Raw genomic sequence first — 11,316 nt, 5'->3', positions numbered from 1 at the left:
TGACTGGTCCAAGGATGGATCCCTGATTTACCTAAGGCAAATTAGAACAGTCACATTTCTGTTCTGTGGTTATGATGTAGAGGCTATCAGGAAGCCATGGGCACTTCCAGCCCCCGGAGAAGGGGCTTGGCTCCCAGTCCCACCAAGAGGAAGGAATGTAGTGAATATCTTACCTTTGCTCCTCCCAGCTCCCCGCCCCAGAGTGGCTCTATACCACACATCAGCAGGCTTCCTTCCTCACAGCCTTCCTGTTGGGGTTAGAGCTGGGCCGGGATTTCAGAGGGTGAGAGAAGAACCAAGGCCGGGGGATTCCTTTGCCCAGCTTCCTTCCTGGATGTGTCCGCAGTAAAGGCCACACAGCTGTGGTCAGGGGGCCTCCCTCTCTGCATTCCCGTAAGAGGGGGTCCCCTCACCACCTCCCTCTGGACAGCACAGCCCAGTTCCCTGCCCCAAGGTCCTGCATGCTCCCTTGTCGTTCTCCTTTCCTGTTGCCCTCTTACTAAACTCTCCTCACGTTTCCCGGGGTGAGAGAGCCAGAGACCCTGACTGAATCAAATGTAGAAGCTTCCCGAGAAGCTGAGAACAGCACGGACATAGAGGAGAGGGGAGCCGAGATATCACCCAGTGACCCAAGCCGGCCCCTGACATCATCTTTGCCTCCACTCCAGCTCACCTCCCACATTCAAACAATTACCTAATAATGCTGATTTTATTGCCTAATAAATTGTAAATGTATCCCTTCCTCTCCGTCCTCCTGTGTGGGACATATTTCAGGGGCCTGCGAGAAGCCTCCCTGATCAGAACCCTGCTACCTCAGTGGCTGAGTCCCCTGGCTTGGGAACCAGCCCCTGGCCTCACCTCTGGGCTGTCGCTGGGCCGAAGATGTGCCTGACCTGGATATAAAGCACGAGCGGAGCCCCTCAGATTCTGTCTCAGAAATTGGAATCAAGGGGAACCTGGGTGGCTCCGTCGGGTAAGCATCTGCCTCCTGCTCAGGTCATGATCCCAGGCTCCTGGGATGGAGCCCCGAGTTCGGATCCCTACTCAGTGGGAAGTCTGCTTCTCCTTCTCCCACTGCCTCTCTCCCCGATTCATCCCCTCTGTGTGTGTGTGTGTGTGTGTGTGTGTGTGTGTGTGTGTGTGTGTTTCTGTCTCAAATGAATAAATTTTTTAAAAAAGAAAAGAAATTGGACTCAAGGGCCACCGAGGAAAGAAGACAGCTGCTGGCGCTCCTTGAAGGTACAAGTTCAGGTAACATCAGGGTGGAGATGACTCTTGGGCCACACACAAGGAGAAGGTTCAGGAAAGCAGAAAGCCAGGAATAACACAGGGAGTGCATCAGTCAGAAGAAGACAATGAAGCAGAAGTGAGAGGAACAGAGGTGCCCAGAGAGAAACATATGTAAGAGAACCACCTTGGCTCCTGGTTTTCTAGCTCCAGTGATGTGTTCTAGGGTCCTGCCTGGATCCCTGCCCTGGGGCTTCTTTTCTGGTGGGGTGGGGTGGGGTGTAAGTGGTGGGAGGGGTAGGGGAGGGGGGTGGTGATGGTGGTGGTGGCAGTGGTGGTTTCTGCTGTATTCCCTTTCCCTGAAGGTGTGAGTGATCTTCTGTCCCTTCTGATCAAAAGAGCCCTGGCCTTGGCACTCTCATCTCAAAGTCCAGGTTAAAGCATGTATCATGTCCCACGCGCATTGTTGGAAGAGTCTCTAACAACACTGTCACCGTGGTCCTGCATCCTTTAAACATCACCCTGCCCACGGACAGTGTGCAAACTTGCCATGTGGTTTCTCTCATTGTCTTCTCCCTGAGGTCAGGGTGCTGGCCTTGCCCTTTGTGCGAAACTACCAGTAGCTCCATAATCTTGCTTAACCGTGTTGCCTCCCAGCGCCATACCCTGGCTCACGCTGATCCCCCTCCAGGTCTACTCAGCACTGCCTTTTGTGGGTGAATTCCTAGCTTAGATGTCAGCTCTCCCGGCCTCATTTACTCACTGGCTCCTTCTGCCTCCTACGCATTGGAGCTCTTTTTCCCATACAACTTGTGTAATTTCTGCTTTAGTATTTACATATTCATAAAGATGATGATGGTGAGGTTAGCTAATATTTATGGAGATCTTATTACATACTAAACTCTAAGCTAATACTTTACAAACATTATTTCTTTCTTTGTTGTTGTTTAAGATTTATTTATTTATTTGAGAGAGGGGGGAGGGGCAGAGGGAGAGGGAGAATCCCAAAGCAGACTCCCTGCTGAGTGTGGAGCCTGTTGCAAGTCTCCACCCCAGGACCCCCAGATCATGACCTGAGCCGAAATCAAGAGTTGGCTGCTTATCTGACTAAGCTACCCAGGCGCCCCCAAATTTTATTTCTTTCAATCCACACCAAAAGCCTATGAGGTAGGTTCTGTTATTATTCCTATTTTCCGGAAAAGAAAACCTTAGTAGAGAAATCACACAGCTAGGAAGTAGTAGACTCAGGTTTATTGTTCATTTCTTCCTTTTTTTTGTTTTGTTTTGTTTTGTTTTTAAGAGCAGCATTATTGAGATAGAACTCACGTGTCCTACCTTCACTCATCCACTTAAAGTGTACAGTTCAGTGGTTTGGAGTATATTCACACACTTGTGCACACCCACCACCACAATTGTAGAATGTGTTCATCACCCCTGCAAGAAACTCAGGGTCATTAATTGCTTGTTTCTTGAGGCTGCACTTAGCAGCTGGCCTGGTACCCAGTGTGTAGTGTCTGCTCAGCCAGCACCTGTTGAAGAATGAACAGGGCTACCCTAAGTTAGAGGACAGTGGAAGGTGCAAGACAGCCTCTTCTTACAATGCTCTTGACCCTTCCCATTGAACAAGGGTTTGCCCGATTTTTCTGTTTATTTTATGCTGTTTTTCTAATCATAGCCACCACTTAGTATCTCTTATATGCCAAGCCATACACTGAGTGACTGGTATATGTTATCTTATCAATGCTCACATCGACACCTAGAAGGAGATATTATTGAGTCTATGATACAGATGAGGAAATTGAGTCTCAGGGATTTCATTCATCTAAAGTCACACACCTTGTCATCACCTTCATCCTAACATTAAGTGAACTGCTACTCCCTGTAATAGAACACTTCACCATCTCTATGTGTTCTGCTAAGTTCTTTATGTACATCACCCATTCATTTTAGTCATTCATTCCACTGATATTAAGAACCTACCCCATACGAGGCAGTATGGCAAGTGCTAGAGATTCCATGATGGGCAAAAGGATAAATCCACAGTCTCGCAGCGCTCACGGTCTAGTGGCAGAAAAGACATTATAAGCATGAACACACAAATAACAACTGTATTAGGTGGGAGGAAGGAGAAAGGTCCTCATGGCGGTAAGATGCAGAGCTGGTATTAGAACCTAATACTATGGAAATCCAAGTCGAGGAAAAAGTCAAAGATTCTTTCTGGCAAGTTACACCAGTGTGACTCCTTTTGGGTGATCAAATAAGACATTGGTTTTGCCAATGGCTCTCTGGGCAGTCCTTGTCCCTGTAGGAAGTCTGCCACTTACTATGGGAGACCTAAATGAACTACACAACAAAAGCTCAAAGACACACAGGCACACACGCACATAGCTGACCCATACCTCCAGCTGCAGAGAGAGCTAGGAAGGAAGCAGTGCAGTGCATTTTGCAAATGTGTTCTTTCAGCTGGGGGACTCAAGTTTGAAGAGCATTTTTCTATTCACTGTGTTGCACTTTGCTTTTATCATGTAAATGATTCTGGAGATCACTCCTTAAATACATAGAGATTGTCCCATTCTGCTTTCCACTTGCAAAGTACTGCTTGGTGTGAATAAAGCAGGGTTCAAACTGTCCCTTATGGGTGGACATTTGGAGTTGTTTGCATCAGAGGCTAGTAAAGTAATGCCTTCGTGAATAACCTGGTGTAGGTCTCCTTTGTTAACAGGGAGGTGAATTTTGAGAGGAAATTCTTAGAGGGAGGATTGGCTGGATCAAACGTAACCACTCCTTTCATTCAAAAGATAAACCCTAGTTCCCTCCCATAAGGGCTGAATCCTTTTGCACTCATACCAACAATGTAGGAGGGTGCCTGACTCTTCACATACCAGACCCATGAGATATATATTTTTTTAATCACGCATTCTGTATAGAAATCGAACCTCCCAGTTTCTCTTAAAGATCACAAGATCTGGCAAACCATGGGCCTGTTTTCCTGCATGGCCATAACAAGCTGGGGGCTGAGGGGTCACTGAGCCAAGTTGTCACTATGACCCTTGTGGGTCTTGGAATTTTCAACTCCTGAATCTGCTCTAGCCCCTTCAATAATTTTTTTTAATTAATTAATTAATTTATTTATTTGACACAGAGAGAGATCGCTAGCAGGCAGAGAGGCAGGCAGAGAGAGCGGGAAGCAGGCCCCTGCGGAGCCAGGCCGACCCAGGGCTCCATCCCAGAACCCTGAGGTCATGACCTGAGCCTAAGGCAGAGGCCCCACCCACTGAGCCACCAGGAGCCCCTGGCCCAGCCCCTTCATTATGAACGTGAGGAGACTCCACAAATCCATAGAGGAAAGTGAGTGGGGACTAGAGCCCAGATCTCCTACTGACATGGGAAATAAATGCAAAAGAAAAATTAAATTTCCTTACTGCCTACAGCCCAGGGACACGTCCTTGATACAGGCAGAGTGACATTCCTCTAGGAACTCAACTCTCTCGATGTTAATACTTGGCTAAGAGCAAAACTCCCAGGATCCAGTAAGTCTACTTCAGCATATCAAAATTGCTTTGGAAATTTCCTTTACCTCTAACCCCCAAGATATATGTTGGCAAACATCCCGGAAGCTTATGACCCACCTATACACATCTGAAGGGTCTCATGACTAAGGTTTTATTAAACAGTCATAAATGACCAGCTGGCCCCCTCAAGGTCCTGGAAACCCTGCTTCCAAAATTGCTCACAGACTTACCCTATTCCTAACCCCCTCCCAACTTAAAATATATAATCGGCCTCTCCTCGTGACCCCAATGCAGCTCTTTCTGCCCACAGGTCCTGTTCCCATGCTTTACCTTTTGGTGCCAAAGATGTCTCAAGAATTCCTTCTTGGCCATTGTCTCTGGACCACAACATCTTTCCTACATCACTATCTCAGTCCAGTGCATCAGTTAGCCTCCAGAGTAAGCCCAAGAATTGAGGCAGGGTAAGTGTGTGAAAGCACTGACAATTTAGCATTAAAATTGGGATTGTTTTTTAGCATTCACTTTGCTCAGTAAATAGATCACACTACCCTGTAGTTGATTAAACTGTGACTAATCCGCATAGAGCAGAGTGACAAATTGGTTTCTATTCCTTCTGAGCAACCAAAAAAAAAAAGGGGGCTGATGCCACAGCAGAAAAGATTCAGTTATTCATTCATTCCCTTATTCATTGAACACAAATTGTGGGCCAGGCCCTGCTCCAAGCACTGAAGGTTCAAAGATGACTAACAAGCTTTTAAACGCCCCATAGGCAAATATGCAAAACCTTGATAGAACACTAGACGTGTTTTATTGGGAACGCACAGGCTGCCGTGAGAGCACAGAAGAGGGATGGTAATCCTGCTGAGGGGTATATAGGAAAGGTCACAGAGGAGGGGATATTTGGGTGGATCCTGAAGGATGTGTAGGAGTTTGCTAAGAAAATGAAGGGACACGGGAAAGAATTTCAGAACGTGACTGTATTTGAAGACAGGGTCTTTAAGGAGGTAATTCAGTTAGAATGAGGTCTTTGGGGTATGCCCTAATCCAGTCTGACTGGTGCCCTTATACAAAGCAGTTTGAACACAGAGAGACATCAGGAATGCACTCACAGAGGAAAGACCACGTGAAGACACAGCAAGAAGGTGGCCCTCTACAGGCCAAGAGAGAGGCCTCAGAAGAAGCCAAGCCTACAGACAACTGATCTTGGACTTCTAGCTTCCAGAAAATCATTTTCTATGTTCAAACTACTGAATCCATGGTATTTGGTTATGACAGCCCTAACAATTTAATACAGACGCCAAACTCTACTGAGAGCAGTTAAGAGCCAGTGACAGTCAAAACAAACTAAAAGAAAGGGAAGAGGAGGGGTAGGGAAAGGGAGGATGAAAACAGGGCCGGAAAGAGGAGGAGTTTGAATGTGGCAAAAACAGAGATACTCAAGCCAGAAAAGTTCAGTAAGCCTTCAGTTTTCTACTGTCATTACCCAGTGTGTAGATATACTTTAAAATTTTATTTTTAGCAATGCGATGTATGCACATGGCTACAAAATTAAGTAATTCAGAGAACTGATAATAAAAAGCAACCATCCCTCCCCTACCATGTCCTATTCCCCCAGACTAACATTGTTTAACTATTTCTCTTGTTAGCTTTGGCTAAAACAGGCTTGTCATGTGCTAAGCCCTGTGCTAAACCTTTTCTGCACACTGTTTCCATGAGTGCTCACCACAAGCCCAAGAGGTAGCCACCATTATTATGCCCACTGTACAGATGGGGAAACTAAGGCATGGAGAAAATAAGTGACCTGTCCAGGGTCCTACACAGCTGGTGAGCAATAGAAATGGGATTTCAACTCAGGTCTGGATTCCAGACACCTAAATGCTCTTAATCACCATACTCTGGTGGTTCCTGTCAAAGACTTATAACCTGTATTCCTTGATTTATCAACTCTGGACATTATCCATTGACTTCTTAGTATGATTGATGAGGATTTAGCTCACTTAATCCTCCTGCCTTCTGCCTTCCAATTTTAGATAGATTACTCTGCAATATTTAGTTCTGTTGTGGGTACCTTTGGGGTTTTAAATAATACACACCTCAATTCCTTGCTTGTACTCTACAAACATTTGTTAATTGGTTGTGAGGGATCACGTGTGAGTGGGTGATGGCAAGGCCATCCCAAGTGGCTCTTCTTATCCATCCCCAGGCTCCGTAACACCCCGCTCTGTGACGGGCACCCAGCAGCTGCTTGATAGATATCTGGGTAACTAATCAATGCAGAGAAACTTAACAGCACCAACGGTGGGAGATGACCAAGAAATCTCAGCCAGGCGAAGGGCATGGTAATCACAGCCCGCAATGTCAGACTGACTTCTTCGGAGACACAGCCTCCTGCTGAGGAGGGAACAAGGAGCTATAAAATGGAAATTGAAGGAGAATCGCTTCAGAGCAGCTGTCAGGAAGCACTTCCCCCAGCGGAGATAGCAGATGACCCGGCTGCAAGGTTGTCTGGGCTCGCACACCTGGGCCTGTCCTGTCAACCAAAGGGAGGCCACCGGGGAACCCCACACAGGCACCTGGCCATCTCCCCATCGTGGGAAACGGGGGGGGGGGGGTGTCTTCTGCCAGCAGCAATTCCACATTTCCTGAATGAATGAAGAAGTGAATGAATGAGTCTGAATTCAATCCCTTTAACCAAATGGGTCACAAATGTGAGCTTCCACCCCCTCAAAACCCAGTATTTTTGCACCTAAAGAGAATGAAGCTTTCAGACCCTGACCGCCCCAGTCCAGACTCATGATTCACCTTCTGAAATGCAGTGACTGGCATTTCGGATGACTCACACAGACTCCTGGGGGACACCCCCCCAACACATACACACACACACACACACACACACACACACACACACACACACACTTCTTTCTTTCCCTTCACTCTTGTCCTCCCCCATCAATCTGTCAGCAGGCTGGGTCTCTTTACCTCCTACTCAGTGGTTCTCAGCTCTGGCTTCGGCTGACTGACCTGGGAAGCATTTTAAACATACAGATGCTTGAGTTTCTGACTCAGGGGCTCCGATGGGGGCATGGGCATGGGTATGTTTCAAGATTCTCCCCAGTGACTCTGATGTGTGGCCCACTCTCTAAATTGATCTCAAAGTTGTCTCCTTCCCTATAGCCACCTGCCCTACTCCAGCTCTGTCCCCACCCTCTTCTCCCCTGGGGACAGCAGTCTCCTCACTGGTCTTTTGGGGCTCCAGGCCTGGGTTCTCCAATCCATACTCTGTGAGGCAGCCTGCCAGAGAGATCTTTCTAGAATGAAAACCTCTAGAATGTCACTCTTCCGCTTAAGATGTCCTCCTACATCTCACGGCCTACAGGACAAACCCCAAACTCCTGGAGAGCCTCACAGACCCATTTATTTCTCCAGACAAGTCACTCACACTCTGCCCTAACATGTGAGCAATGCTAAGGGCCTCAATGAGCTGGTCCATGTTCTCTCCTTCTAAGTCTGTGCACAATGGTTCTCCTTATCCAGCATTAAAGAAAAATCTATCCGGTCACTTGTTAAACCGACAAGGAAAACTATTCAGGACTGATGTAATAGGAGTTTTGCAGTACAGGAGAGAGATAGGGCTCAACTTCCAGTCCAACAAAGACAGCTGGGGATTTATAGGCAATGAGCGCAGGGAGGGAGTCAACGGATGGAAAATTACTAAGAGGAAGTGTCCAGGTTAGGGGGATTTTGCTACACTGACTTAACAGGGTTCTTGCTAAAGTCCAGGGGTTAGACAGCAAGAGTAAGAGACGAGGAACTTGTTCAGGTGTCAAGGGTGATCAGATCTTCTGGGTGAGGGGATGACCTGAAAGGATTCTTTGCTAATCCTGGGCTGGGCAGACCAAAGGCAGGATGAGTGTTACGATCGAGGCCCAATTGAGAAGACGACTCAGAGGAGCCCTGGTAAAGGTTGGTCAAGGAGAGAGTCTGTCCCCAGGAACAGCTGACTGTTCTCTGCTCTGTATCCGACAATGCGGGTTCTTCCAGGTTCTGGAGGAGGAGGTGCTGCCTCCAGGGGGGCCTTGCCTGATACCCCTCCACTGCCCGCTGATCCTCCTCCATCCCATGTTAGCGTTTGTCACCTCCCTGTGCTGTGATCTGTTTACTTGCCTGCTCCTGAGTTCAGCTGTGAGCAATTTGAGAACAGACACTCGATCTTGAACCCCCAGTGCCTAACGCAGTGCTTGGTTCTCAGTAAGTATTTGTTAAATGCATGCATACCGATGCACCCGGCTCTCACAGAATCGCTACTCGGCTCGGAAGCCATCAGTGACTCTGCATCGTCCACATCAGTGGTTCGTGGACTAGGGTGAGCGTCTGAATCAGCTGGAGGGCTTGTTAAACACTGAGGGCTTGGCCCCCCTCCTGAATTTCTGGTTCCTGAGGTTGGACGGGGGCCTAAGAACAGGTGAAACTGGGGCGCCTGGGTGGCTCAGTGGGTTAAGCCGCTGCCTTCGGCTCAGGTCATGATCCCAGGTCCTGGGTTCAAGCCCCACATCGGGCTTTCTGCTCAGCAGGGAGCCTGCTTCCTCCTCTCTCTCTGCCTGCCTCTCTGCCTACTTGTGATTTCTCTCTGTCAAATAAATAAATAAAATCTTTAAAAAAAAAAAAAGAACAGGTGAAACTGACACAGCTGGTCCAGATGGTGCTTTGATCACCACTGGCACGCAGGATGGCTGCTGACGTCATCACCCGGTGAGAAGCATCATACTATTTTAAAAATCCAAAGATAATAAGATTTAACAGGCAACTTTCAGGTGAGGTGTGAAGCAGTTATGATCTCATGATCTAGGTGACCTCCTTCCCTGCCTGGAGTGTAAGATTCTCTTTCTCCCTCCCTGTCTCCCTCATTTGCGGCCTGGAGCACTGAGCAAGACTTCATTGCCTGGCCCCATGCTTCACTGGCTGTGGGAGAGGCTGCCTCCTGGGCACCGCCGCCAGGCCCGGTGCCAGGCTGAGAGCAGGGACTACAGGCCCCCGTGGTGGCTGAGTGGCATACTAATGTACATGGCCCAAGGAGCTGCAGTGCCCCGAGCCCCCGACCACCTTGTCCCCATGCTCAGCAGCTGCTGCAGCGCCCAGGGAGGGCGAAGCCCGCGGAACAGAGGCCCTGTCCGCAGCAGGCAGGGCACCGCAGAGCTCCTCCAAATGAATCTGCCTGGCCCGAGCGGACCCAGACACAGCTGTTTGCAGGGCACGTGGATGGGACTGGGATGTGACAGCTGTGGTGTTCGCACGTGATGGGAGGCTTTTGGGGCACGAGACAGAGTGCTGGGTGGAGAGGGGGCTGCGCCAGGAGATGGGGCCAGGGGACAGCTCTCTCCTTATGGCCTCGTTCCAGGAGGTGAGGAGCTCCTTCATATTTCAAATTTGAACTTGGCCTGCCAGGCCCAAACAAAAGAATATTTGTCAAGATAGTAAGACAGAACATGGGGTTCTTTTGTTTGTTTTTGTCTGTTTGTTTTTTACAGTTTGTTACCTCAATTTGTAACTTCTAACTCCTCAGACATGTGAGATACTCTTGCTCAGGCCCTACAAATGCTTGGCATGTGGCTTGCCTGCAGGAATGACCGGGTGGGCTCCCTGAGGGGCTGCGCTCTTCCCCGGGGCCAGAATCATCACCCGGAAGCCAAAGCCGCCGGTAGCCCTGCCTCTCTGGGGACTGGCCGGGGCCCCTCCAAAGGGCCAGAAGGGCTCTCTCTCTCGCTGGGTGGTCAGGGTGAAGTCTGGCCCACAGTTAAACGACAGCAACTTCATCTGCTCACTGAGAGGAAGGAAGAGGCCCGGGTCTCAGGAGGCTTAGATCTGGGGTTCCCATCAAGCTATTGGATGGTGGTCACAAGTGTGGAGTGAAACTTTACACTGCCACTTTCTGCATATATTTCTGGGGGCAAGCCACCCCTCTGAACCTCAGTTTCCTTGTTTGTTAAGTGGGGATCCGTGTCACAGCTGCACACGGAGGGGTGATATCAAAGCCTCTGGACTAGGTTTGCACAGGTGGGTACCTGTAAGTGCTGGCTGTCATTTGGGATTTCCTGGTTAGTTCTTCCCTGTCTGGTGGGCCTTCCTACCCAAGCAGCCCCCAGCCTTGGCAGTGTTTGACAAGTTGGGGGAGGCTGTCCTCCAGGTTCCCTGCTTTCCCTTGGGACATTCTTTGCTCGTGGGCTCCCTTCCAACTCATTTCAGGGACCCACAACTCTTATGTTGCAGAGAAGGCACCCTTACCAATGCAGAGCCCAAGGCCCCCGCCTCAGATATTCTGGGTTGCCAGGTTGGGGTTGGGCCCAGGTATCTACATTTAAATGAGCTCCCCAGAGGATTCTCATAGATGAAGCAGCTCTTGGAGAAACACCATGGTTGAGAAAGTGGATTGAAAGTCTGATCCAAGACCCACAGCTAGAGGCAGATTCCTGTTCCATCTGAAGCACTAGCTGCCCAAGAGAGGAAAGCTGCCTTGAGAAGTAGTGAGCCCCCCATCAATGGTGGTATGCGAGCAAATGCCAGATACATACCTGGCAGAGAC

This window comes from Lutra lutra, chromosome 5 (assembly GCF_902655055.1).
Source record: "Lutra lutra chromosome 5, mLutLut1.2, whole genome shotgun sequence".
Classification (NCBI taxonomy): Eukaryota; Metazoa; Chordata; class Mammalia; order Carnivora; family Mustelidae; genus Lutra; species Lutra lutra.
This window is presented reverse-complemented; position numbering follows the sequence as displayed.